This window comes from Bubalus kerabau, chromosome 1 (genome assembly GCF_029407905.1).
Source record: "Bubalus kerabau isolate K-KA32 ecotype Philippines breed swamp buffalo chromosome 1, PCC_UOA_SB_1v2, whole genome shotgun sequence".
Classification (NCBI taxonomy): domain Eukaryota; kingdom Metazoa; phylum Chordata; class Mammalia; order Artiodactyla; family Bovidae; genus Bubalus; species Bubalus kerabau.
The window spans coordinates 166,645,488-166,672,707 of NC_073624.1; the positions used below are offsets into that span (position 1 = coordinate 166,645,488).

The 27,220-nt window shown below is 50.1% G+C and overlaps 1 protein-coding gene across 11 annotated transcripts in view; it reads left to right on the plus strand.

Moving 5' to 3' along the window:
- C1H10orf71 (chromosome 1 C10orf71 homolog) overlaps nucleotides 1–27,220 on the plus strand; it is a 55,461-nt gene that overhangs the window by 13,629 nt on the left and 14,612 nt on the right. For 3 of the 11 annotated variants that reach the window (XR_008699623.1, XM_055538395.1, XM_055538468.1), the window contains exon 1: nucleotides 10,967–11,203. The exons of 1 other annotated variant lie outside the window; for it this stretch is intronic. The gene's annotated coding sequence lies outside the window, so the exon portion shown is untranslated. 7 more of the 11 variants (XM_055538403.1, XM_055538416.1, XM_055538425.1 and 4 more) reach the window with 7 other exon arrangements.

Genomic DNA, 27,220 nt, shown 5'->3' on the forward strand with positions numbered 1-27,220 from the left:
TTTGGGGTGGACAGCTCCTCTGCACGCACACCCATCTCTTCTCTAAGCCAGCGATGGATTGTTTTCATTTCATTCCAATTGAACTGCGAGACTAAACTGGGCTCAATTTCTGATCAGCATCATTTCTCTCAGGCTTGCTCAGGGAAGACAAAATCCATTAAACTCCTGCCTGCTCCCCTATGAGAAGCGCTGCGCTCCCCATGGCAGCAAGATGGCAGCTCTGGAGGAGAGAGACTCATTTTATGTGGATCAGTGACTGGCTTATTGTAGGTGCTTAATAAATATTCAATCATAACAATCTTAATTACTGGATTACATCATGTCTGTCTTAGGGTAGGATATAAATAAATAATGCCATAATAATAATGAGGCTCTAAAGGAGGGCTGCTCGGTTTGAGTTCCCACTTAGACGCAGGCGGTTTTAATAAATTTGGGTGGATTTCATATTTCATGAAGACATATCTGCTCACAGCAGGTAAATGTTCCTGAAGATAAGCCTTATTTAGTATTAATGCTGGCAGAACACTTCCTAGTTTACATGCTCTTCAAGGTTTAATTCAGCTCAACGTGATACCCAGTTCTCTGAGTGTTTGAGGGTGCCCAGTGGCAAGGAGGTTGATGGGCAGGGTGTTCAGGGTCCGGCCCCCCAGCTGGCTTTTGGGGAAACATTGAGATGTGCTAGCCATCCCTCTCCAGCACACCCTAAACCATCCCCTGCTCAGAATGGAGTTGCAAACAGTCCTGGCAGGTATGAAAATGATGAAGTTAGCTAGTGGCCAGCAGGAGGGCACATGCCTTGTCTGCAGGGGCAGCCCTGCACATCCCGCCACCCAGTGGCGCCCGACCTTCCGTTTGAAAAGGAGTCAGAGATGCCACTGCACACCCCACCTCCCAAATCTCCCAGGCTTTAAAGGCTGCTACCCAATCCAAATTACTTTAGAGCAAAAGCCTCCTGCAGCCTTTGGGGCCCCTCTGCCCATGGACTGCCCTAGGTAACCCTGAGGTCTGGAGCTGAGAGTGAGGGTGTGCAAGGAAGGGTGTGTGCTGGTTCCTCCAAGAAGGCCAGGAGAGAGCCAGAAAGCCCCTGGCAGGCTTGTTGGGTGCCCTAGATCTGACCCCAGCTCTGTTATCTGCTGGACTCACCATTTGCCTTTCACAAGTCCCCAAGACCCCGCTCCCTCTGCAGGAAAGTGGGACATGATGAGGCTGCATCCGGAGCCCTCCTCTAAGGGCCGCACGGAGAGCCAATGCCCCGTAAACAGTAGGATAGCCCTCTGCATGCCATTCACACCAACAGAACTCCAACTAGTAGACGCCCGTGTGTGTGTGTGTGTGTGTGCGTGCACTGAGTCGCTCAGTCATGTCCAACTCTTTGCAACCCCATGGGCTGCCAGGCACCTCTGTCCATGGAGATGCTCCAGGCAAGAATACCCATGAAGTTGTGCAAAAACCTCACAGCTCTCGGAATTTGGGCTGCTAGAAGCTTCTGGAAGCAGTAATAGTCTTGGAGGATTGAGACCCAAATATCAGGTAGTGAACCTGGAGCGGACATGGTGACTTGCAGAACTGCTCATCTCAGAGCATACAGTCTGGCTCTGTCCCAGCCTCCCACGGCACCTGAGCCAGCTCTGGTCCCACCATGGGTATCTGCTTCCCCCACTCTTCTCTAAAACTGGACAGGAGGATGTGAGAGGACCACCTGTGGAGGAGCTGAGGATGGGCAGGGGTCTTGACACCTTGCATTCCCCAAAAGGAAGCCAGAGCTCTGATGGGATTACAGGTACAAGAGCTGGGCAGCCCCCGTGGTTGTGAGCATGCCCTCCTCACTCTGAGGGCCCGAGATGACCCTCTGCAGCAATGCCTAGAAGGGGTCCTTAACATGTGCAAGGGTCCAGAAGCAGCTTTTACCCCAGAAACGGTCATCACCTCACAGCACTAGCCACTGGAGAGTGACCTCCCCAGCCCTTGGGAGAAAGTAGACAGCTCTGGGCTTTCTAGAGAAACTGCCCCTGCACTGGGATATTTTTAGCTCCACCATCCCATACATCCAGGGGTGTTAACGTCACCAGTGAAATTAACCATCCACCTTGGCCAAGCAAAGGTGGCTCCAGCCGGGGGTGTGGGGAGGGGGAACGGAAAGTGTCTCACTAAAACTCTGGACTCAGGTTTCCCTGCAAGTTGGTCCAACCATAATCTCTTGTCAAAAGTAGTAACAGGTTTTCTTCACCCTGTGGCAAATCATCTCAATGAAAAATACACCATCATTTAAAAGAAAATAAAAGGAAAAATCAACACATGCACGTATTCTGCTGACAAAGCAATATTTGTTGGTTTTAGGTATCATTTTACCTATCGGTTGGCTATATATTATTTGAGAGCTTTTTTCCATGTAACTACATTTTTACAGTTTTAAAGTTTTTTCCCATGAATATATACACATTTTTACATTAATTATATAAACTCCATCTTTATTGATTACTTAATGGAAACATGGAACCATCTGAAGTTGCTCAGTTGTGTCCAACTCTGTGCAACTCCAAGGACAGTAACCTACCAGGATCCTCTGTCCATGAGATTTTACAGGCAAGAGTACTGGAGAGGGTTGCCATTTTCTTCTCCAGGGGATCTTCCCAACCCAGGGATCAAACCTGAGTCTCTGGAATTGCAGGCAGACGCTTTACCATCTGAGCCACCAGGGAAGCGATTGATTACTTAATACTCTTCCATAAATATTTTCTTCTATTTTAGTGTGTTAATTTTTAAGTCTAGCCTTAGCCAATCAAACTCTAAAAGTGGGCATTTGGCTGTTTCTGATGCTTTGTGTACCTGCCAATATTTGTAGAGCTGTTGGCCTCGCTAAAGCCACTTTATATCAGATAACCCTAAGTGAGGTTACCAGACAGACTGGAGTCTGAGGGACGGGCCAGGCAGGCCCAGGTGCCACCTCCTCGGCCACGTGGTTCTAGGACAGTCTCAGGTCTCGCCCTGGCTCCCGTGGAGCCTGTCAGCGTCCTCTGGCTCCCTGCTGTGTCTCTCCTCTTCGCAGGAGCTCCCACCTCCCCCTCAGTTCACTCTGACCTTCTCATTCTCTCCTTCCTGCCCCAGGGAATTTCCTATTTTCTTAAAATTATGGAACATTTCAAATGTATACACAAGTTCAGAAGACAGTGTAACACATACCCAACCTCAAAAATCTTGCTTCATATACTCCAACTCATTTCTCCATACACTGCATTACTCAGAAATAAGTCCCAGATGTCACATCGTTTCATTCTTAAGTATTAGCGTGCATGCATGCTAAGTCACTTCCGTCATATCCAACTCTTTGCAACCCTATGAACTGTCGCCTGCCAGGCTCCTCTGTCTGTGGGATTCTCCAGGCAAGAATACTGGAGTGGGTTGCCACACCCTCCTCCAGGAGGTCCTCATGAGCAGGGATCGAGCCCGCATCTCTTATGTCTTCTGCGTCGGAAGGCGAGTACTTTACCACAAGTGCTGCCTGGGAAGTATTAGTGTGGACCTTGCCAAATAATAAAGCTGCTTTTTTCAAATACCATCTTCATGTCTGAAACATTAGCAGTAATTCCTGAATAACATCAAATACCCAGGAAGCATTCAGATTACCCAAGTGTCTTATAAATGTTTGCTATGGAGGGTGTGTGAGAACCAAGATCCGAAGAGCGTCTGTGTATGGCACTTAATCCCTGTGTCTCTCAGGTGGCTTATAATCATGGCTTCCACCTACTTTGATTTCAATGGCTTATTTGTTAAAGAAATTGGTCGCTTGCCCTATGGAGTTTTCCATACCCTGGATCTTGCTGATTACTTCCTCATGGCATCATTTAACAGTTTCCGCTGTCCCTGTTATTCCTATAATCTGGTAGTTAAATCCAGAGGTAGAGACTTGTTCTGATTTAGGCTTGTTTTTTGTTTGGCAAGAGCACATCATGGGTGTTGTGTGTTTATATAGGAGTCCCTCAGGGATCATTGTCGTGATCATTATTTGTCAGGGGTTTGAAAAATGATAATCTTCTAGTTCTACCCTTCCTTCCTTATTGGGGCTTCCCAGGTGGCACCAGCGGTAAAGAATCTGCCTGCCAGGGCAGGAGATGCAAGAGACAAGGGCTCAATCCCCGGGTTGGGAAGATCCCCTGGAGCAGGAAATGGCAACCCCCTCTTCTTCACTCGTCACTTGGCTCTTTGGACTATTGGGTATCGTTCACACAGGAAAGTCAGGTGAGGCACTCGGCTCTGTTCACCTTTTCAGAAGGATGAACCTGCTCTCTCCATCCTCCAAGAGGACCATGGAGGGTTGTTTGAGTTATTCGGGTTTTGATTTGGGGTTTTTTTCAGTATCATTATGAGCTCATGAGTTCAAACATGCTCAGTGTTTCGATCTACCCCGGCTTCTATTTGTACTAATGTAACCTGCTCCATCTGTTGCTGTGGGAACCTCTTCAGTAGACTCCGCAGTTATTTTGATATCATCCCAGCCATCTTTCTGAGTCTGCCTGCTTTGGTGTGACCAGAGGTTTCAGACTCTTCTTACACATTTTCTGTTAAGAGAATGTGTGTCCTTTTTAATGAGCTATCTTCAGAGACAGAAATGTTGGTAAAGAGGAGAGTCATTGCTCTGATGTTCATTATTATTTTTAGGCCTTTTAAGAAATGCTTTTCATTTTTTAAGAGAAACTATATCTTGATTTCACACTTTTGCATGTTTGATTTTATAGAATTTATATTGATATCAAATAAACATTACCAAGTTTTACTTACCATTTTGCTTTTATATTTGCAACTCTTTTCTCTAACACTAAAAAATGACCTTGTTTTCTCATGACACTAACATACTTCCTAATTTGCTTTATCTATATCTATCTGTATTTCTGAGAACAATTTAAGATTTTACTTTACAGTTGATTTTATGTTCAGGTATACCCTCCTTATGAATGTTAAAACAAACTAATGTAGTTTAAAACCATTTGAAATAATTCCCCTTAGTGAAATTATGCCCCCTACACATTAGATTCATTTTGCTCTTAATTTCTCAAGACTGCCTGTTTTAACTTTTTGGTTTAGTTTACTTCGGTCTTTAGGTAAGGTACGCACGTGGCTGCACATGGAATCTACCGAGCAAGGCAGACTCAGACACCTAGCTCCTCCTCTCATTTGCACAACTGTGCCCTCCTGTCGCCCAAGGTAACCATTTCAGTTTAGGGTTTATTCTTATATTGTTTTCCTTTAATATAACCAAATACATACAAATGCACATACATATTCTCTCCTGTTTGGGTAAATGGTAGCAGACTTTTTAAAATTTATTTATTTTAATTGGAGGCTAATTACAATATTGTAGTGGTTTTTGGCATACATTGACATGAATCAGCCATGGATGTACATGTGTTCCCCATCCTGAACCCCACTCCCACCTCCCTCCCCATCCCATCCCTCAGAGTTATCCCAGTGCACCAACCCTGAGCGCCCTGTCTCATGCCTCAAACCTAGACTGGCAATTTGTTTCACATATGATAATATACATATTTCAGTGCTATTCTCTCTAATCATCCCACCCTCGCCTTCTCCCACAGAGTCCAAAAGACTGTTCTATACATGTGTGTAATTTGGGGCAAGGGATTTCTCCTCTTTGACCTTGTTCTCCATCTGGAAAGAGATAGGCATGGTTTCCTCCCAGGGAGGTTGTGAGGATCAAAATACACACACTATACAAGACAGCTAACAATCCTAACAGTATATTCTATTAAAGCCAAAATATTCAAAGTATCACCATTTCAGCACTGGTTCAATACAATATTCAATACAGAATACTACTAAGAAGATATTTTGTGGGTTTTTTTGTACTAAGTCTTTGAAATTCAGTGTATATTTCACACTGACAGCATTTCTCAGTTCAGACCAGCTAGGTTTCAAGCGTTCATTAGCCACATGTGGTTGGTGGTGACTAAAGTGGATGGAGTGGCTCAGGTTTGGCACACCATGGCCCAAATCCATCTGCCCCTGTTTTTGCACAGCCCTGTGAGCTAAGAGTGAGCTTCCCAGGTGGTGCCAGTGGTAAAGAACCCACCACGACAAAGGAGCCTGGTGGGCTACAGTTCACAGGGTCTAGTAGCGGTAGTGAACTGAGAGTGGATTTTATATATCTAAAGAGGAGAGAGAATCAAAACCAGAATATTCTGTGATACGTGAAAATGACATGAAATTCAAATCTCCATGTCCATAAATAATGTTTGATTGGAACGCAACCCCACCTCTTCATCTACAAAGCGTCTCTAACTGGTTTTCATGGCTGAGTAGAGCACTAATGCAGATAAGGCAATGGCACCCCACTCCAGTACTCTTGCCTGGAAAATCCCATGGACAGAGGGGCCTGGTGGGCTGAAGTCCACCGGGTCGCTAGGAGTCGGACACGACTGAGCGACTTCACTTTCACTTTTCACTTTCATGCACTGGAGAAGGAAATGGCAACCCACTCCAGTGTTCTTGCCTGGAGAATCCCAGGGACAGGGGAGCCTGGTGGGCTGCCGTCTCTGGGGTCGCACAGAGTCGGACACGACTGAAGCGACTTAGCAGCAGCAGCAGAGAGCTAACAAAGGTGGTCTGATGCACAAGGCTAAAAACATATACTCTCTAGCCTTTTACAGAAAAAGTTTGCCAGCATGTGCTCCAGGAGCACAGCTGGAGCACAGCTCCTGGCCCCCCACACTCCTCCTGACCCATTTCCAGATCCCTCCTAGTGGCTAACCTCTCAGCTGGTCACCGTGATTTTGTTGGTGTTTGGTATTTTAATAAAGTGGATTTACTTCATTTCACAGGACAGGTTCTGTTTTATTCGTTTAAATCTTTCATTGCAAAGTCCTAAGCCACGAGTCCCAAAGCAAAGGCCTCAAAGAGAGCTCCCAGACCTTGTAGCCCTCAGCTGACTTTGACAGCCACCAATCTGGCCTCCAGTTTGTCAGACAGGGGGAGCACCTCTAAGGAAGGGTCTTCAGTGACCTGGGCCAGTGGCCTGTTTTCCAGCCACGAGTTGCAAACATGGCCCCCGAAATAAATCCAGCCCTTCTGAGCTGGGCACCATTATCATGCCCATCCCTTCACAAAGCCACTAACTCTGAGTTCCTGGTAAGGAGATCCATCTGATGAAAGGGTCTGAAGGTGAGAAGCGTCCTGCTGCCGTGACACCCCATTCGGCCATCAGCCCTGAGGACACCCTTTCACTGTGCTGACACTCAGGTACAGAATCCCACAGTTAACAAAACAAATCGGTAGCCAAGGAGATGCCCTGGCCAGACTTTACTCTCTCCCCCAGAGGGAAACAAGCAGAACAGGTGGATGGAAGGAAGCCGTGTTCCCTGTGCTTAGGCTTAAAGAGTGATTCGCTAGAGCGGCTAGGATGGCTGCAAGGGACCTACTGTCTAGACAGGTCAGAGGACAAACCCTCTTCTGTATCCTCAGAGCCAACCTTAGTCATGTGGCATCCAGGACCTCTGCAAGCCTCAGTTTTCTCATCTGGAAAGAGGGCGCGTGAACAGTCATCACATACAGGGAGAAAAGATACCAGACAGTGCCTGCCACACAACGGGTGCTCAGCAAATAGAGGTTCCCCCGTCTTATCTTTCCCCAACTCTCCAGCAGGGAGCAATTCGCAGTGAAGGAACAAAATGGTGCTGGGCCCCAAGACAGAGTACAGCGGGAGGCTCATTTGCCTAAGGGCTCAGAATGGTGCAGCCACGGGGCAGAGGTTTTCCGTGTGCAGCAACATTTCTATTGTGGTGGTGGTGTACGTACGATTATTAAGCCTTGCGAAAGCACCAGCCTCCTGGAGACACTTATGGAAACAACTCATAAAGAAGACTGAGCACTGGTAAAGAGAGCTCAGACAAGCTGTTCAGCACAACCACATGTCGAGAGCAGAGGGTCAGGGGAGCTGCCTCACATTATGTGCGGAGACGTGAACTTCAAACACCCAGAAGTGGAAACTGGCCTGAAGGACCCATTCCACACTGCCCTCCTTTACCAGCTTCTCAATGTTTCTAATTAGTACAGATGAAGAACAGAGCAGATCTGTCCCCGGATTAAGTTAGCAGCATCACGCACGTCCAGACGGCAGTGAGGCCATTTCCACCCATGCTGTCAGGCAACCAGGCAGCTCCCACGGTGCTCCAGAGGTTCTGTGGAGAGTCGGAGCCAGTGAAATCACCACAGGAGTGGACACCAGAGCACGCCGCCTGAGGACAGCTTTATTTATGCTCTTGCAGAATGTACAAGCAGGTCTTGTTTTTCTGGACGATCAGGGAGCCGGCTCACATAGCGTTCGTGACTCTACATTTAGAATTGTGTCTTCATTCACATTCTTTCCACGCAGCTCACAGCTCCTGGACTGGGAGAGAGTGGCCACTTTGCCTGGGCCCGTCCCCTGAAAAGATGCCAGCTCCGGCTCATGCAGACCCTGAGCTCTTGGTGGAGCTTGGGCTGAGTCGTCTGGCTGTGTTTTGTGCCTGAGGTGGTCCACGCCGCTGCCCCACCAGGAGTGAGCCAGACATGGGGTCTCTGGGACAAGACAGCTGGAGGCACATTTTGGGGGAAATCAGATTCTACAGTGGTCAGCTATGGTCAGCCTAGCTGGATGGGGTCCCAGGCCAAACTCTGAGGGCTCCTGCTCCCAGGACAGGCTTTTGCCACGTCAGCTGCGTTTTATTGTTCTCTCTCGACCCCTCCTGCTGACGTCATTCACAGAGCTGCCAGCCACTGCCCTGCCCCCAAATGTTCCCTGAGCCATCCTTACGGTCCTCTTTTCCCAATCAGCCACTTCAAGCAAACACCATCAGCACCTGCCACACGGCAAAGCTCACCACTTCTAGGATCCTAAACCAGACATGAGGTCATGTTCTCCACCTGTGAAGAATTAAAAGTAAGCTGGGAAAGAAACGTTCTGAGGAGCGGGAGGAAAGTAAGGGGCCCTGTTGAATGGCTTCAGCTCAGGTTACCCGTTCCTCAAAACAAACTCCTCCTTAAAATGGGATTTAGAAATACAACTTTTCCTAAACTCCAGAACAAAATGATTTGGGGCAAAAGCAAATCGCATACAAATTGGCTGTATATTTGTTCCAATGTATAATTGTAGGGGGTGGGGGGTGGATTTAAAAACCTAGAGCATCAAATCCAGGATTTCTCAGGTATTGCTGTTGACCCCAAAGCTCTGTTTTTTAAAACATAAGTCAATTTGAATGCTCTTTACCGAAAGATAAGTAAACGATGGTACAGATGGTTGGAGATGTGGCAAAAATCAAGGAAAAAAATAACATGTGAATGCCTATCATTTGAGAAGCTTTGTAATATAGAAGCATGTCTGTATGAGCTTATCTGATCTTCAACCCCACAGAGCACAGGCAATCTGTCCATCTTAGAGATGAGTAAATTGAGGCACAGAGAGGCTAAGTGATTTGGTGGAAATACAAGGGGCTGGGGCTCTAAATCCTATTTATTGTTTGGTTTGTTTTGTTTTGTTTAATCCTGGTTGATCTCTCAAATCGATTCTTTTTATCTGCCAGGTTGGCTAGCATTGATTTTGACTCTCAGGGGAGGTAAGTGGGGTGGGTAGAATCAAGGGGTTCACTTTGGGTGTCCCTCAAACCATCTCTGAGTGCTGATCAGTGAGCAGGAGTCCCCACAGACAGGTCCTCAAAAGATAAGTTTAGAGGCTCCCTGGAGGAGGAAGGGCTGGATCATCCTTTCATTGGAGGTCTTGACCACTCCACCTGCAGGGCCACAAGGAGCTGTTCTTTGTGACTCGTTTGAACTGAAGTGCATAGACCTGTCTCCCTGGGATCCTGCTACTGGTGGGTTCGAGGCTGGAGGTGGTGCCAGGCCTTGAGTTAGGGCTGAGACTGAGGTTGCTGGCTGTGAGTAATCCACGGGGGCAGGCAGGGCAGTCCACAAATAGATTCAGAGGTACAGTGCAACACAGACTTCCAAAGGCTTTGGGCGTCCACAGAGCAGGACACCTGTCTGGGACCAGGCACTTCTGCCTTCCCAGGCCCCAGGGAAGGGGAGTGTGAGAAAGGATCTTGAAAAAAAGAAAGAAATTCCTGCATTAAAACTCTTGTGCTCTCCCAGGGTCAGCTTGGGGGAAGGTAAATAGAACACCCAGGAACTGGCATGGTGTGAGCAAAGGCAGGGGGGTTGGAAAAGGTCTGGGGGGTCTGTGGGCAATTTGGGGAACAGGTGACCCCAGGCCAAGATAGGAAGTGGCCATGGGAAGGCAGACATAAGCCCACCTCAGAGCTGTGAGAGGCCTGCCCTCCAGAGATGAGGAGGGAGCTCTAACCTGGCACCTGGGCCTTGCCCACAACCACATCTGCCATGGCCAGGCTCACCCAGTGGGCACTTACCTCACCTCTTCTCTGACTATTTCACATCCTTCAGCAACTCTCATCCTGAAACCCCAGGCTAGCCTTCCCCCAGCCTGCAGCCAGGCATGTTATTTTGCTCCAAAAGCACAGCCCAGGACGGTTCCTTACTCGAGGAATGCAGGCTGCGGTCCTCCAAGCCGATGATGAAACGGGCTATTTCTGCCCCGGGGCATCAGCAGGCCTCTGGGCGCTGGTTCCAAGGCACACACCACAGAGTTTATAATGTTTCCCTAAACAAATGCTTTCCTTTGCATCTTGGGAGATTTTTATTCAAATCTCAGCACTAGAATAGTATTAAAAATCAATCTGAATAGAAGTTGGAATCCTGGGTTAGGATCCGGCTAAGAGGCAAGCAATTTCTCACTCCCCAAGTTATCTATTACCCGTGGCCGATCTGGATGTAAAAATAGCTGCTGAGGCTGTTTGTTTAATCTGACTGTTACATGACACCACGCGGGTGTTGCAGTGGGGACTGTTTGCCTCTTCCCCACCAAGAACACCATTTGGTTTCCCCCGGCTGGGTCTCTATTTAGGTACGCTTCCCCAACTTCCAGTGTCTGGCCAGCTTCTGGTCACTGATTTTCCTCAGGTGGGCAGGTTTGTGAACATTAAGAGGTCTGGGTCTTGCATCCATTCCCCTCTATCTCTGGGCAGACTGGCTGACAAGGGAAGAAATTTTGGCTGCTGGGCAAAGCCAGGCTGCTGGAAGAGTCAGGGTCCTGTCCGGTTCCTGGGAGGCCCGGAGAACAAGCAGCACGACTTGCGGAGAGCGGAAGGTAGGGTCAGATGCCGGTCTGGTTCCCTCGCAGAGGCTGGGAGGCACGAGCTCCCACGGGCCGCAGGGGTGTGCGCTCTGGGCCGGAGGGGCTGGGAGGCTGCCCGCCCTGTGTCAGGGTGCTGTGCAGGGCGCTGTTAGTGGCCAGGGCCATGTTGGGGCTGAGTTTCTCCATGTGCTGCATGTGCCGTGGCAACGGACTGCCGTCTGGACCATGAGGAAACAGAGGATATGGTATAGACGGGTGTGACTTGGTCCTTCCGTGCATCTGTCAGGACATGCTGCTCCCACATGGCTGAGTGGGCACAAGTCTTGGGTGTGTCCAGGGCGCTATGTTGTCAAACGGGTGCGACCTTACAGGTTCTAGGGTGGGAGCCTGGCTCTCTTGTGTCCCCCACTGCTGGGTCAGGCGGGAGCCTACTAGTAACAAAGAGGACACTTGGTCATCAGGACCTCATGGCCCATGGACTCTGAGAGCATGTGTGGCTTCAGCAGGGAAAGCCCCCCAGGCTGCGTGTTCTTCCACACCCAGGGGTCCCCAATCAGACAGGTGGGCTTGCCTGAATCTACCATCGTATCTTTTTCTCCCTCATGGAGAATTGATCCTTAAGGAAAACAACATTGAATACGTGTGTAAAGTTAAATAGACCTTAAGAAGTTATTAACCTTAAGAAATTAAGAAGGATTTTTAACACCCCCCATGGATATATTGATAATGCAGAGGGCTATGCATGGGGGGTGAGGGAAGGACTATATGAGAAATCTGTGTAGTTTTCATTTAGTTGCTCAATTTTGCTGAGAACCTAAAACTGCCCTAGAAAATAAAAGCCATTTTTAAAAAGACTGAATTATGAATCATTTCTTTCAACGTATCTAGTCCAATTATAACAAACAATATTTGCAGTAATATTTTTTAAAACCCAAAATATAAGAGTCCTGGAGAGTAGATTAACAAATGTTTGTGTTAAACGAGGTCTAATTTTCCAGTATTTGTGCTCCCTTTACTACAGTGGTTGGTAAACCAAGGCTGTGGGCTGGGCACCTGGTTTTATAAATAAAGTTTTATTGGCACGCAGCCATACTCGTTCATTTACATAATGTCTTTGGCTGATGCTCACAACTGCCCCAGGCTGTGTGGCCGGAAAAAACTAAACCTTTACTACGCAGCCCTTTACAGAAAATGTTTGCTGACCCCTGTTGTACCACTCCTTAAGATGGGTTGTTTTCGTTCACACACAAACAGCAGTAAGCATTCCAGCTTGTCCAGCCTGTGAGCTGGACCCTGCAGAAGCAATGACTCGCTCTGGAGTTCCTTGCCCCTCCACTGGGCTCATCTTTCCAGTCTAGCTGGTGCAGGAAATGCTCAGCTTGCCCCTGGGAGAATTAGCTTTGGTGTGGAATAAGGCCTAGGTTGAGCAGGGCAGATTGTGCTTATCGGGATGGTTTATAAATAGACACCTCCGGGTGACCCAGGTCCAGCCTGCATCTGCCCCCTGGTCTTTGAGAGGGGAACAGTTGTGCCTGCTCTCTGGTGACCAGAAGCTCATTGGGGTGGGAGTGACCGTAGCCTGCTGGGAGGACAGGGGCTGATGGAATGCTGGGTCCTAACAGTATAGGAACCTGGATCCCCTGGGAGCCCAGGAGACAAAGGTGTGCAGATGAGGCGAGGGAAGGCCCGGTGGCCCCGAGGCCCCTGAGGAAGAGTATGTCCACCCTGATGTCTTTTCCCTGGGACTCCAGCAAGTGATTTGGTGTTTTTTGCCTTTTGCTCCTGACCCTAAGGAAGCACAGGAGACCCTTACAAAAAGGGGAAGCCCCATGTCTGGAAATAGCCCTATTCCTCCAGCCTATGCCAGAAATCTCAGTAATTGAAACCAGCCAGCCAACAGAGCCAGGCCTGGGCCATCTTCCTCCTTGGCTTTCAGGCCTTCACTCCATCTGCCCGGGGTTACTGGAGAGATGAAAAGGGCTTTCAGAGAAGACAGCCTTATGGAGACACAAGTGCTGACGTTTTCCCAACAAGCTACAGTGGTCTTGGTTTTATCTCTGAGAGTTTAAATCACATTTCGCCAGGCCCAGCCAATCTGTAGCCCTATAATGCAATCTCATGTCTCATTTCATCAGTTGGGAAAACCCAAAACACCTCATAGTTTCTACTTGATCCCAGGGGTTGCAGAGCATGAGCTGGGGGTATGGGGAAGGAGAGGACAAGACTCATTATAAATGCACAGGTCGAGGCCCGAAAATGGAATGTGTGGAGCACTGCTGAGCTGTGCACCTCCAATGTAGGTCATCCCCATCATTCTGGAACATTTCCTGGAGGGGGCTGCACAAGTGAGTACTACGTGCCAACAATGTCAAGGCTGAGATGGAGTGGGTTCTTGGCTGCCCTCGGTTCCCAGGGCTGAAGAAGGCCTGGTGCAAAGCGCATTCCCTTCCAAGGTGCGGCTGTGAGAGTGTCTACAAGTGTGATTCCAAGAGGAGCCAATGGACCACAAATGGCTTTCTCCCCAGGACTTGACAGACTACTCTTTCTCATCGAAGGAGAAAGCAACCCTTCTGGACCACAGCCCATTAAAGTAGGGAGAGAACCTTCCCCGTAGCCTCCATTCTCAGCTTGGCTCTGAACTCTAGCCCAGAGAAGACACTGCACAGTGAGGGGCCTCTGAGCCCACGGAGGTGCCCACGCCTGGCATCAGTAGGAACCCTCGGTTCCTTTGGGCCCCTGCACCTGGACACTGCTCCCTGGCCTCAGTGAGTCCCTTCTGTCCCTGAGTGGCCCCTTCCCAGGTGGGCTTGAGCTGCTGAGGACTTCAAGGCTGAGTTAAAAGAAGGGTTTCATCTTAGCCACGTCCCATCTTAAAGCCTTTACCTGAAGCTTGATGAGGGAAGAGCGGGGGGTGGGGAACCTGAGATTCGCTTGGGCAACCAGTGCTTTCTCTACTCTCTGCCCAGTCTGGAGGTCAGTTTCGTGTCTCTGAGCCCTGCCTGCAATGGCCAGGTCGTGTTAGAGCTGCCGCTGGGCTTGCCCTGGCCTGGAGCGGCCTGGTCACATGCAGCACCACCAGCAATTAAGGGGCAGGAACTCAGACCCACTTGCGAAACCCACGGGCTCAGACCTGCTCCTTGCCCACAGTGTCCCACCAAGTTCACCATAGGAATCTAGCCTCGTTACTCTGTATGCAAAATGCTTACACAGATGGCCTGGTTTTTGTTTTTGTGTTTGTTTTCTGACTCATCTTGCATGCAAGGTTTCCTGAGACTGGTTCCAGTGATAGCTTAGGAGACGCAGGCATGGTTTTCAGGGGAAACAACCGCCATACAAACACTGATGCTCTTAACGTTCAGCCAATAAGCATTCAGATGAGGGAACTGAGCGGTTTACTCAGGCAGAGGAACCAGTCAGAGGGCAAAGGTGCGAGCTGGTTCCAAGGACAGGCAAGCGTTGGGGGCTCTGGGCACTCGCTGGCTTGCTTCTCTTTCACTCTCATGTCGGGGAAAGCCACTGTCCTCGTGACCTCGTGCCCCTAGCCCGGGCTTGGCGTAGATTGTACGGTGAGGACGGTGATGAGACTGACAGTTACCAGGTGTCAGCCGCCTCACAGACACGGATTCGCTGGGTCCTCACGAGGACCCTGGGAGGCGGGTATTACGTTAGGCTCCTTTTGCAGATGAGGAAACTGAAGCAGAAAGAGGTTTTGTAATTTCCCTAGGGCCACTCACAACCAGTACAGCCAAGAGCCATGCCCCAGGAGGTCTGGCCTCAGTCCATGCCCTTCTCACTATGTTATAGTGCCCCCGTCTGGAGGTTAGAAACGTGGCAAGCGGCATTTAGCGAGCACCTACTAGAGTCTTTCCGACAAGGCAATGGCACCCCACTCCAGTGCTCTTGCCTGGAAAATCCCATGGATGGAGGAGCCTGGAAGGCTGCAGTCCATGGGGTCGCTGAGGGTTGGACACGACTGAGCGACTTCACTTTCACTTTTCACTTTCATGCATTGGAGAAGGCAATGGCAACCCACTCCAGTGTTCTTGCCTGGAGAATCCCAGGGACGGGGGAGCCTGGTGGGCTGCCATCTATGGGGTCACACAGAGTCGGACACGACTGAAGCGACTTAGCAGCAACTAGAGTCTTTACATGCTGGAGCTCACCCTGAAAGCCTGTTGGCGGGTGTTAGCACCACAATGATAGATATGGAATTCCTTCTAAGGGAGGTCTGTTTCAAAAAGCCCAAGGTCTCTAGTGGCGTAAGCTTCCATTTACTGAATCGTCACTCTGTGTAGGTCTCTTCTGGGCCCTTGACACTTTTCATCTCCACCCTTCACCATCACCCACAGAGGTGAGAACAGCTGCAGAGAATGAAGGGAGGCTCAGACAGGTGGAGGGAACTTGCCCAGGTTGCACAGCGCTGGGAAATGGGACATAGTCTGACTCTAATCTTTCCACTCCCCTGCTGGGTGCTGAGGCTGAAGCCAGCTGGGTGCCCGCACACAGGCTGGCAGCAAAGCTCCTTCCCAGCTGCCTTCAAGCAAGCACTGCCTGGAGAGACCACCCTCTTCCCACATCCTGAACCCTGCAGATGGCACTGGTCTCTGCCTGTTCTCCCCCAACAGGCAACTGTCCCTTGGAGAGGGAAGCATTTCTGATTCATCTCTGTACCCTGCATATGCACAGCCTGCCCAGAGCCAGGTCTAGAGCCAGGCAGACACAGCCCAAACCAGTCATTGACCCGCATGCACCCCAAGTGGCCCAAGAGCATATGACTCATCAGCACAACCTCCCAGAAAGAGGTCCAACCTCCAATCACTCGAGGCCTAGGGCAGCGGTATTCCAAGTGTGGTCCCAAGCGTCCCTGGATGCTCTAGCCCTGCCCCAACATCCTGAGAGAGCATCTCTGGGGTGGGCCCAGAACTCTGTTTAACAAGCCCTCCAGGGCATTCTGAGAAGCAAGGACCACTGTCTTATGAAAGAGGAGAAGAGATTCCTTGTTTATCTCAGCAAGGAGAATTCCAAGAAACTGACTTTTTCCACTTCAACTCAAGTCATTGTTTTAAATAATCCTGTCTGTCTAAAGAGCACTGTTCAATTTTTTTAGAAGGATTGCCTGGATGGCAAATTCTTTATCTCACCACTCTAAGCACTTCATAAGGAATTCTGTGAAAAAGAGATGCTTGTCAGTTCTGTGACTGTGTCCCCAAAGCAGAGAAGTTCTCTTTCCTTCCCTGGAAGAGCTGGTCTCGCAGCTGCCACATGGGTTGGAGAAAAGACAGCTGTCACTTACCAACCAGCCATTTCCGTTCTATGTCCTAGCCTCCAGCAGGAAATGAGGAGAAGGCCAGGGACAGTGGGGCTCTGATGTGTTTGTGGGGTTGGGGAGGAGTTAGAGATTCCCAAGGGCTCCGTGGGACACGCCTCCCCCAGCCCGGATACATATTCCTGACACTTTGGGGCAGGATGCAGGATGCTGGATGCTGGATGCTCCTACGGCATGGCTGTGTCCAGCAAGTGCCTTCTCTAGCTTTACTAAAGCATATGCTCTCTGGTGGGGACAGGAGGTGCTACAAGAAAGACCTCCACCCCTTCCTACCCTGTGGGGACACCATGGCAGAGGGAGACACCCACCCCGTAACCTTCTCTACTTTGGCTGCTCAAGGAGGGCAAAACTGCTTGGCACAGAGATTTGGGTCTGAATCCCAGCTCTGCCACTCCCTGGCTGTGTGATCTTGGGCAAGTTGCTCAACCTCTCTGTTTCTTGGCTTCTACACCTCAGATTCCTTTGACACAGGTCCTATCTGACTTGGCCAGTGGTTGTGACCCCTGAGAAAGAAGGTGGATGTGAACTTCACGGCAGTTAGCAGGAGCGGGGCAAGCTGTGGCGGCTCTTGCTGCTCTGCTTCTCTGCCTTTGCCACCCAGCCCTGTGGCACCAGCTCACAGATGCGGAAATGAAGTCTGCAGATGGTGAGGAGAGCCCTGTGCCTCTCTGCCCTCTTTGTGGTTCCAGGAGCTCTTCTTGGAACTTCTTCTCTCTGCCCAAGCCTGGGACTCCCCTCAGGGCTGCTTTCCAGGGGTGTCCTCCCATATGGCCTGGCTCTCTTCCCAGGGGCTGGAGAGAGGATGGTTACCTGAGGGACATCCCAATCCCAGCAAACCCACATGCCTCTTCCTCTGGGCGTCTCTGAAGCAGCCTCCTCTCTGGACAAGGCTCTCCAGAGTGGAGTTACAATTGCCCCTGTAACACCCACTTCATAGTCCATAGAAGCTTCCTCAAGGACCAGGCTGTACCTTCCCATCAGCCCCAAGGCTGAGGCTCACATTGAGTGATTTGTCCAAAGTCTAACTGATTCCGCAGCTCTGAAGTGAACAGTCAGGTGTCCATCTACTGAAAGCCTTGCTGGGTGGCCTGCCAAAGCTGGACTCCCAGGTGGAAAGGGATGCCCAGGACAGAAGACAGGGGATAGGGTGACTGTGGGTCTTAAGATGAGCTCCAGGGAGCCCTGCGGGTGAGAGCCAGGAGTGGGGGACTACAGGGTGCCCAGGGGTGGGGTGGGGTGGTGCCGAGCACAGTTTCTCGGCCTGAAGCAGAATCTCCTGGCAGTGCCTCTTTAAATGTAGGATGCAGAGACCCTGTCCCTCTCCAGCAGCCCCAGGTTCAAGCTCTGCACCACCAAGTATTAAACGTCTCTGGATTCAAGGTCTTCCTCTGTAAAAAGAGAAGCGTAATTTCTACTTTGCAGACTTGCTTCCTAATTACATAATAAACAGGAAGCAATAATATAGTATACAAAGTGCCTGTCTCATGTCAGGCCCTCTGTAAATGGGGGTTTCTTTTACTCATTCATCCACTTGCTTAACAAATGAATGGCCCTCTGTTAGACCCAGGAGCTGTGCGAACGAGGGAGGCAGCAGTGAAGCAGAAAGGCAAGGCCTGGCTCGTGGACCCAGCACCTGGTGGTCTTCTCCTCTCCCTAACAGTGTGAATCTGGTCAGACCCTAACAGTCCCTGTGTTTGGGCCTTGGATCTCTATTTCTCCATCCAAATGAGAACCTAGCATCACTATAAACAGGGCAGCCCCAAACAGAGCCTGATCAGGAATGATCAGATTCTGGTCTCAGTTCAGTTCAGTTCAGTCACTCAGTCCTGTCCAACTCTTTGCAGGACAGTTTAAAAAAAAAAAAAAAAACACTACAGACTATAGCTCATTATTGAGCCCTCAAATCACTTACAACGTTGCACATAGATTTTTTTTTTTTATTAACGACTACTATGGAATGGATGAAAATATCAGAGTGGTCCATGTAAGCAAAGTAAGTTTGCTTCGTGAATTTTCCTTGTTTTGTATTATATGTCTCTGCGCTGACTGTAGGCTGTAATGTAGATGTATTTCTTGCTGTGTCTTGAGGGGAAAACAAGGGAAACCTCTGCTCCTGAAACATACGCAGAGAAAGACTGCACACGTTCCCCGTCGCCCAGTAGCCTGCGTGTGGGTGAAGTGCACAGGAGGGCGGCTGGGGCTCACAGGGCTCAGGGGGCCTTCTCCTGTGCAGGCAGCCCCCGGGCTGGGGGAGGACCCGGGCCTGGGGAGTCTGGTGGCTCTGAGCATCTCGAGCAGCGGCTGCCTCAGGGGCTAATTCCATGAGCATTCCTTTCCTCAACCCGCTCCAGCGCAGGAAGCTGCACACACCCCCCGAGCAGGGCCAGGGGCAGAACTGAAGTTGTTTTTTATTGTCCCAGTTTCACACGTGCATATAGAGGTGAAGTGACTTGCCCAAAGTGACGCTGCTTTGGAGCAGGACCTCGCCCTGGTCTCCAGCTTCTGCTGCCCAGAAGAGCCTAGTCTACTCCTATCTTATGTCACTTCCTACCGTTTCCAAAATACAGGACAGGATGTTCCTGGGAAAGGTGGAAGGAAGGGAGGGATGAACGAATGAACTAACAAAGGATGCTCCAAAGGCCTTACTAATGTTCTTCTCCTTTCTTCTGTAAAGCAGTTCTCAGCCGGCAGTGATCTTGCCCCAGGGGCCTTGGCAAAGTCAGTGGTACAGAGGCTGAGAAGCCCTGTTATTAATACACAGATCATTAGCTCCATTTTACAGACAAGAAGCCTGAGGCTCACAGACTCCCTGTAAGTTAGCCAAGGTTGTAGTCAGCAAATGCAGGGTAGCACTGGGATCTGGCCCAGACGCCAGAAGGGCTCAGCATTTCAGGGGCCCCTGTATTTCTGAAAGAGCTTTATGCCTGCTTATGGCAGCTCCCCTGCCCTGGCCTGGCAGTGCTGTGGCCCCTGGACTTTGGGTTGCATCTAGCAAGGAGGCCAGACGTCACTGGGCTGAGCATCAAAACCATTTCTACCAGTTTCGCGCTTCTCGTTTCTTAGCCTCTCATGGCTCCATCAACTCCACTAAGGCCCCCTCTGGCAGTGGCTGGCACTGACCCCCCTCTCTGGGAAGGCACGAAGGAGGCAAGGGCAGAGTTGTTTAGGCTCAGGTCTCTTCTGCTCCTACGTTTACCTTTGATGGCAGCATAGTCACTTCTATAAAGGTAAACTGGGGCACCTCTGAGCTCACAAGAGAGCCCAGTACCCCTCGTCCAAGGAGCATCTGGCCACCGAGGCTGGTCCCCCAGTGTCTGCAGAGAGCTCTTAGTGGAGCCGTGCCAAAAAGCCGGCCAGTGCTGGACCTGAGGTCCTTCCGATGGAGGGGAGGGGCCAAGGACTGCACTGACTGAGTCAACCCATCTGGCCACCAGGAGGTTTAAGGAGTGATTCTCAGCAATGCCAGCCATCAGGAATGATCAGAAACAGTGCTTCTGTTAGCCTTTGTGGGGTGAGAGCCCTGCCTGAGGATATAAGAGCAACTGCAAATCTGATGGGAGCCTGCAGGATTCAGAGGCTCCACAAGCCCATGTTCATGCCTCATCCCAACTTTGCCTCAGATTCCAGGTCATAGCAGAAATCAGCCATGGCAAATCAGTCCGTGCTACAAAGCAGGGCTTTTGCCCCAGAGAGCAAAACATTGCTCTGCCCGCCCTGGCCACGCAATCAGGAAACAGAAATGGAACTGAAAAGCAGGTTGCTGGAAGCCAGCCCATCGCTTCGTCGTTCTCCTCCTCTCCCTGCCTCTGTGCCTTGCTTCTCTACTTACCTCCTGCAACTGGATGGCCCCGGGTGTGTGACACCAGGTACCGGCACCCTCCTGTCATGGGGAGCACTGGTTGGGTCAGACCCAATCTTCCTTATGCCTCCAACTCCAGACATGGCCCCAGGTCTGGGCAATGCTCGGAGGTTCCTGAGGAAGCATCCCATCCAGACACAGTGGACCAGGGACCAAGGCTGGAAGCGGGAGTCAGGCTGCACTGAGTCCCAGAGAGAAAGCATCTCTGCTCCCCAGCTCTCTCCCAAGGGCAGGAGAACACCCACAGTGGCTGTGACTACAGGTCACAGCCAGCTCCTTGCACCTGGCAAGCCCAGGCGGGCTGGTTTCTTCAGTCACATCCCTAGGATCCCCTGGACTCCTACATGCTGCAGGGCTTTGAGGCCCCTGGCGAGCCCAGGCGGGCAGGTTTCTTCAGTCACATCCCTAGGATCCCCTGGACTCCTACATGCTGCAGGGCTCTGAGGCCCCTGTACGTGTGATGTGATTCAGGAAGGATTTCGATGCATGCCAACGTGGCACTGCTGCTGGGGCCCCCAGTACCAACCAACCATGTTCCTGGGGTTGGATAAAGCGGGCCCTGTCCTCTCCCAGCACTTAGAAGCCTCAGGGTTTGTGTGAGAACCCTTGGTTTTCCCAGTCTAGCCCCTAGGTTGGGGTTATTTAAGCCAGGCTGGGCCAGGATGCAAGCAGAATCCCCTACCCTGGAGTGCCAAGAGCCACACCAGTGGAGCCAAATGGTCAAACCAAGTGTGCTATGACCTGTGTGCAAATCAAAGGTGCATTTTTCATGGTTAAGAGGCGCTGCCCAATGGAAACCAGTCCAAGGCCGTCAAAGTGCGCCTAGCGCCATCCCTCAGTTCGTCCCAGCTCTGCAAGGAGAGGGCGCAGGTCAGCCCTGCCTAGGCTGGATCTCCAGCTCTAGAACCCAGAGGACTGAACAATCCATACTGAGTGGATGGATGTGGGAACAAGCTTCAAATGTGACTTCTGAGAGTCCATGTCGACCTCTATTAGAATATAAATGATCTTGAAGTTTCTGATGTCCAAAAGTCCAGAGGAGTTATAAGGAGAGAGCGATCGTTGCATTGGGAACTAGCTAGGGAGGAATCATCAAAGGCCAGACTGCAGGGCCCTGGAGCCAAAGGCGGGTGTGATACAGCTCCAGCAATCTGTATGGGACAAGCTACCCAGGGAGCCTCAGTTCCAGCCATAAGGAATAAAAGAAGACAGGGGGATGGAAGTAGTGGGCCTGCTACCCCGTAGACACTTGACACAGATCCACACCCCTTTCCAACCAGGAAGTTGATTTTGCCATGTAAAATGTAGGACATAGACAAGGACATTCCTCTGAAACAGGAAGACTGTTGGAAAATACACAGAGAGGTCAGAGCTTGGCCCGAGAATGGCCAGCAGGGCAGTGCCCAGTGTGAAGCGGTGGAGGCTGTGTGCACAACATCTGTGATCCACAAGCTGGAGGAAGCCAGCTGTCATGGTTCACTATACTGAACTGCTCCTCAAGGCAACCCCGAGTCCATGTCTCAGAAAACCACCCAGAAAGATCGAGAAGAATCAATTCCAACCTGTTAGGGCCTCTGGGTGTGATAAAGCCAACCCCTGTCATTTCCACTGGCTTCCTGCTTCCCCCTTTACTGAAAACTGAAAACACCATTCAATTAAGGTAATTAAATCCACCCAAAGAGCTCAAGCTCAAAAACCACACTACAGGCAAGTGGTCAAACCCAGCAGCCAAGCAAACCCCAGCGGCTTCCTGTGCAAACTTGGGAGGCACACAAGGAGAAGGGAAGGGCCTGCCTACAGCCGGAGAGCAACCCTCCCAGCTCTCAAAGACCAGCCAACCAGAGCCTCCCCGGACAGGAGGGAGCCTGTGCCAACCCGCTGAATCGTCACTTCTGCTCCTGTTGTTGTCATGAAAAACTGGGCTGTGAAGTTCTTAGGACGTGAACAGAATGATAAACCATCCTTTTCTCCATGGATCCTCAATTCTCCCTTGAGCTCCACTCCAGGAGCCAGGCCACGCCCTTCTGTGCCTGAGCCCAGTGATCAGAGGGGCCAGGGCTTCATGCTGGAGAAAGTGTGGGGTGGTCAAGCGGTGAACCCGAGCGGAATCCCAGTCCCAGTTCTCTTTTTTACATGCTGTGGCACTGAGCAGTATCTGTGCCTCTCTGTGCCTTTCTTTCTCTGCCTAGAAAATGGTGCTAATGAAGACCTGTTGAACCCATTCCATCAGGGTCACAAGAGTCAAACGTGATAATGGATCCCAGACTGTGTCCTGAACTGCAGAGTAACACGCAGCGATGAGTCATCCCAGGATTCACTCACCGGACTGGCTTCCTCTGACTGTGATCCACTTTGGGTACTAAAAGCTGGTGAGGACCTCAGGTTGCCAGATGGAAAAACAAGATGTCCAGTGCAATTTGAATTTCAGATAAATACTGGGTACCTATTTTTAACACAAACATGGGATGATTAATTTTATAGAGAAATTTGACTAATATAAAGTATGGCCCAAATATAGGACATACTTATACTAAAATATGTTCATTGTTCTATCTGAAATTCAGATTTCTCTGAGTGTCCTGCATTTTTAATTTGCTCAATCTGGCAACCCAGCCATGAAAGACCACCAACTGAAACCTCCCTTGCTACGTCTCGACTCCAAGACCAGCCAGGCTGGGGTCCCAGGCCCACCTCTGTCACTCAGCAACGGTGCGACACGGAGTATTCCGAGGCTCTGTTATCTCAGAACTGACAGTGTGCAGCCACGTGGAGGAGTAAGGGGTTGGGGCCTCCCGGGGCAGTCTGCTGGGGTTCTACGGACCGGCCACGCCCGCTAGCCCTGAGCAGCTACCTGCGGCAGTCTGGACCACGGCCTGTAGGGGCGCCAGCAGGTTCCCGTTCCCTGGCCACCTCCTGTCCTCAGAGCCTGGTGGGGTGTAAGGTGGGGCTGCCTGACCTGTCAGGCCCGGGCTGGCTGCCGGCCACGAGTCCCGTGAGAGACCAGGAGAACGTGAGGCACCAGAGCTTTCGACTCTGTGTTCCCAGGCCGCACACTTGCCGCAAACCTCTGTCCTCACGTCCTTGTAGCCCAAGAAGCGTACTCAGCAGCAGCAGCTGAGAGCCTTGACGAATGGCCCCCGTGACCCAGGCACCCTGTCAGTCCGAGATGAAGCAGCCGGGGACCTCACCCCCGAGGAGCTCACAGCTTGGTTGGGAAGATGGATTCATAGCAGATACAGTGGAATAATGCAGTGACTTTTTTTTTTTTTTAATTCTATAAGGAATAGGGGAAGAAAGCAGGAAGTGGTCAGCAACTGGTGAATGGGGAACAGAGAGACACATTCCAGGCAGAGGGACTACCGCCCCAAGGAAGTAAGCCAGGACCAACCCCAGGGAAGTAAGCCCAGGGCACCGCAGGCCTGGCGGGAATGGGCGTGAGGGAACTGATGCCTCGCCCGCCTAGAGGGCCTTGAATGTGAGACACTCGAGAAAGAACAAGAGAGAGAAAAAAGGGTATCTGTGCAAAATGACTTATTCCAGTCAACAGTAGTTCTGCAGCATCATTCAGGATGATGTGGGGAAAAGCATCACTTGAGAAAACATTTTGGAAGAGTCAGAATTTAGTAACAATCATGCAAAGGCTATTTCATTGCTCACAGTGAGAAAAAGCTGATTCATGGGGATGCTCCCACAGATCTGGCTTCTTTGACATATTTTAGTTCAAAAAGATGATCCTTGCAATGAAAAGAAGACAAAACACTTCTTCAAGTACAGTTCTCCCGCCTCGGCTGCAGCCCCAGTGCGTGCATGCCCCAGTTTGCCCCACGCATGTCTTCTCTGATTGTGTCACCTGAGCCTTTGGCCCGTCCCTGAAGGCTGAACTGGAAAACCCCGTCGATGCGTTCCTGCTGGGGACCCCGTTTCCCCTTTTGCACTCTGGTGCTTTGCAGGACCCCTGCCCAGCGTCCCGCATCTGCAGATGGAGTGTTAGGAGAGCACTTCTCAGAAGTCGGTCTAGGCTCCAGGGTTGCCTGTATAAGGGCAGATGCCAACGCTTCACCTGCTGACACCCAAAATTTAGGCATCATCTCAGCTAATGACAATTTGCAATGTGTCTGTAATCAACACCACAGTTAACATATGCAACAATCATTTTCTGGACGCTAGCCCTCCAGAGAGATTCAAAACCATTCCCCAACGTGGAGCATTGAGTGCCGTTAGAGAGACAAATAGGAAAATGGCAAAGTCGTGAAGTCACTTATTTCTCCCTGATGTAAATGCTAGCATACATTCAGCCTGAAACGCAGCCCTAACTTAACTGGCATATGCCGTGGTGTGAGTGAACACCTTCTGCCAGCCTGTGGGCCAGCATAAGGATGATCTGCTCAGCCTGCTTCCAGCTCCCACCACAGGCAGATTTTATATCTTTTAGGGCTTGGAATCAAAAGGAAAAATTAAAGTCACCTGAGTTCAAATTCACTAATTTGAAATTTGTGATAATTCTAGAACTACTGGACTATAAGTCACTTTCAGTAAAGTCCCACTAAGCCAGTCAATAGTGCGAATAATATCATGACAGAAGCCGAGGGATTTGCTAATTTGTAAACAGATATTTCTGTGCTATGCACTGTGCCACAAGGGGAGATAGCCTGAGAGCCAGATAGACAGGGGCCCCTGCCACAGTGAGGCGTCCAGCCTGGCAGGAAAGACAAGCGTTCCACAGTCATCCAGTTAAATACTTAATTACAATTATAATAAGTACTTCAAAGGAGAGGGGTATAGCGTGGTGTGAAAGCAGACAGCAGAGAGACTTAGCCTGAGGAATCTGCCTTATTGAAGGGGCTTGTGAGGTGGGTTCTGAAGTATGCATAGGAGTTAAACAGTTAACAGGAGAAAGGTGGAGTCAAAGAACTCTAAGCAGAGGGAACAACCTGTGCAAAGACCCTGAGGCCGAAGGTAGCATGGCATATCAAAGAAGCTGGTAAAAGTCCAGGGTGGCTGGAAAGCCAAGCATGAAGAGAAAAATAGTCCAAGATAAGGATGGAAAGGGAGACTTGTTTAAGGAGATTGATTTTCCTTCTTTCAAACTGGGAAGTCATTAGGCAGTTCTAAACTAGAGGTTGACATGAACAGGTTTGTTCTTTAAAAGCTTCTTCTGGGAGTGGTGCAGAGAATGACAATGGGCTCCTGCCATCACCAAAGAGAGACGTGACAGCAGCTGGGGCCACACAGGGACCATGGAAATGGGAATCATGTGCAGCGGGTAAGAGGCCTTTCAAAGATGAGACTTGTGGGACCTGGAAATGGCTCGGTTTAGGGAAGGCATGGAAGAGGGAGAGGGAGCAGTCACAGGGAGTCAGATTTCCAGGACCCTCAAAGGAAGAACTGGCCTGTGGAAAGGTCGTGGGTTCCATATTAAGTGTGTGAGCCTGTGGAGCTGTTCAGGGGACAGATGGAGACAGAGGCTGGGCCCAGACAGGTGACCTGGCCTGGACATGCAATCAATGCATGGAAGCTCCTGGCAACCACAAGTGTGGCTAAAATCTCCTGGTGAGCCCATCAAGGGAGAGGAGAAGAGGTCCTGGGACCAGGTGCAGGGGAAATCCAACCGTCCAGGAGAGGAAGATAAGGGATGAACCATTAGGCTGAGATGTAAAGTATGTACATCTCCCAAATCAAGACGGAAGAGCTTCCCAGGAAGATAGTGGCCAACGGTCTTGATTGCACCTTAGAAGTTAAGTCAGATGAGGAGCCAAGTTCCCCCTTGGGCAATCCCCTGGGGAAGGGGAGACTATAGGGGGTGAGGAGTCAGGAAGCATTTAAAAGAAGAAATTGATTTTGAAGGCATAGACATAAATAGGAACTTACCACACCATGAATAAATATTCATTCTTGTTTCTATATATTCATCAAGGCAGATTCCAAGGCCTTGTTTACAGCATTATTTGAGAGTATGCTGTTTTGCCTCATTCGTGTTGCCTGAGGGAAACTGCACTCTTTCACCTGGAAAATGCTCTTATGAGCCAGACTTTTCAGCCACTGAGGTTGGCTTCCTTCAAACAGTCGAAAGCAGGGAGGAGGATGGTTTTGTGCTGGCCTCTGAAAAATGTGTTTCAGCAGCAATGACAGTGAGTCTGTGACCCCCAGCACAGAGTGATGGCTCCCTAAATGTCCACAGAATAAAGGGCAGCATGGCCTTCTGCACCTCTGTCTTGTCCATACGTGACATGCACTGATTTTACCCTCATCCCGAAGTTGCACCCAGGGAAAGCTGCAGACAGAGGAGTGTGCTCTCTAGTTAGTGACACAAATCTGAGCTTTCCAAATCACCTTAAGACCCAAGGCCACAGGTCCTGCTCAATAGAATTTCTCTCTCTCGTTTCTTTTCTGTGTCTGTTAGCCCTCCATTAAAATTCAAATTGAAGACACCCAATTCAGAGCATTGCCACAAACACTTATCCGGCTTCTGTGTTGGTATGTTTGGTACATGAGGTCAAATAAGACTCCCTTCCTGAACTCATGGAATTTTCTAATTGAGGAGCGAATGAAGCAACCATCAGTTCCTATGACACATGGGTTATAATGGGTGACAATATGGCATGAGCTATGGAAAAGGTGAACCCAGAGCATGGTCAGGACACAAAGGATGGCCTCGGGTGTCATGGAGGGGACTAGCCAGATAGTGAGCAGCACAAAGTGCCTTTGGGCATCTCCAAAGAAATGCACTCCGCAAATTTGAGCTATTATGATTATTAATATTATTAATAAACTACTGCGGACTGGATCCATATCCAGGAGCTACAAGATGAAGACAGGCTCCTGGAAGCCCCAGTGGTCTGCATTT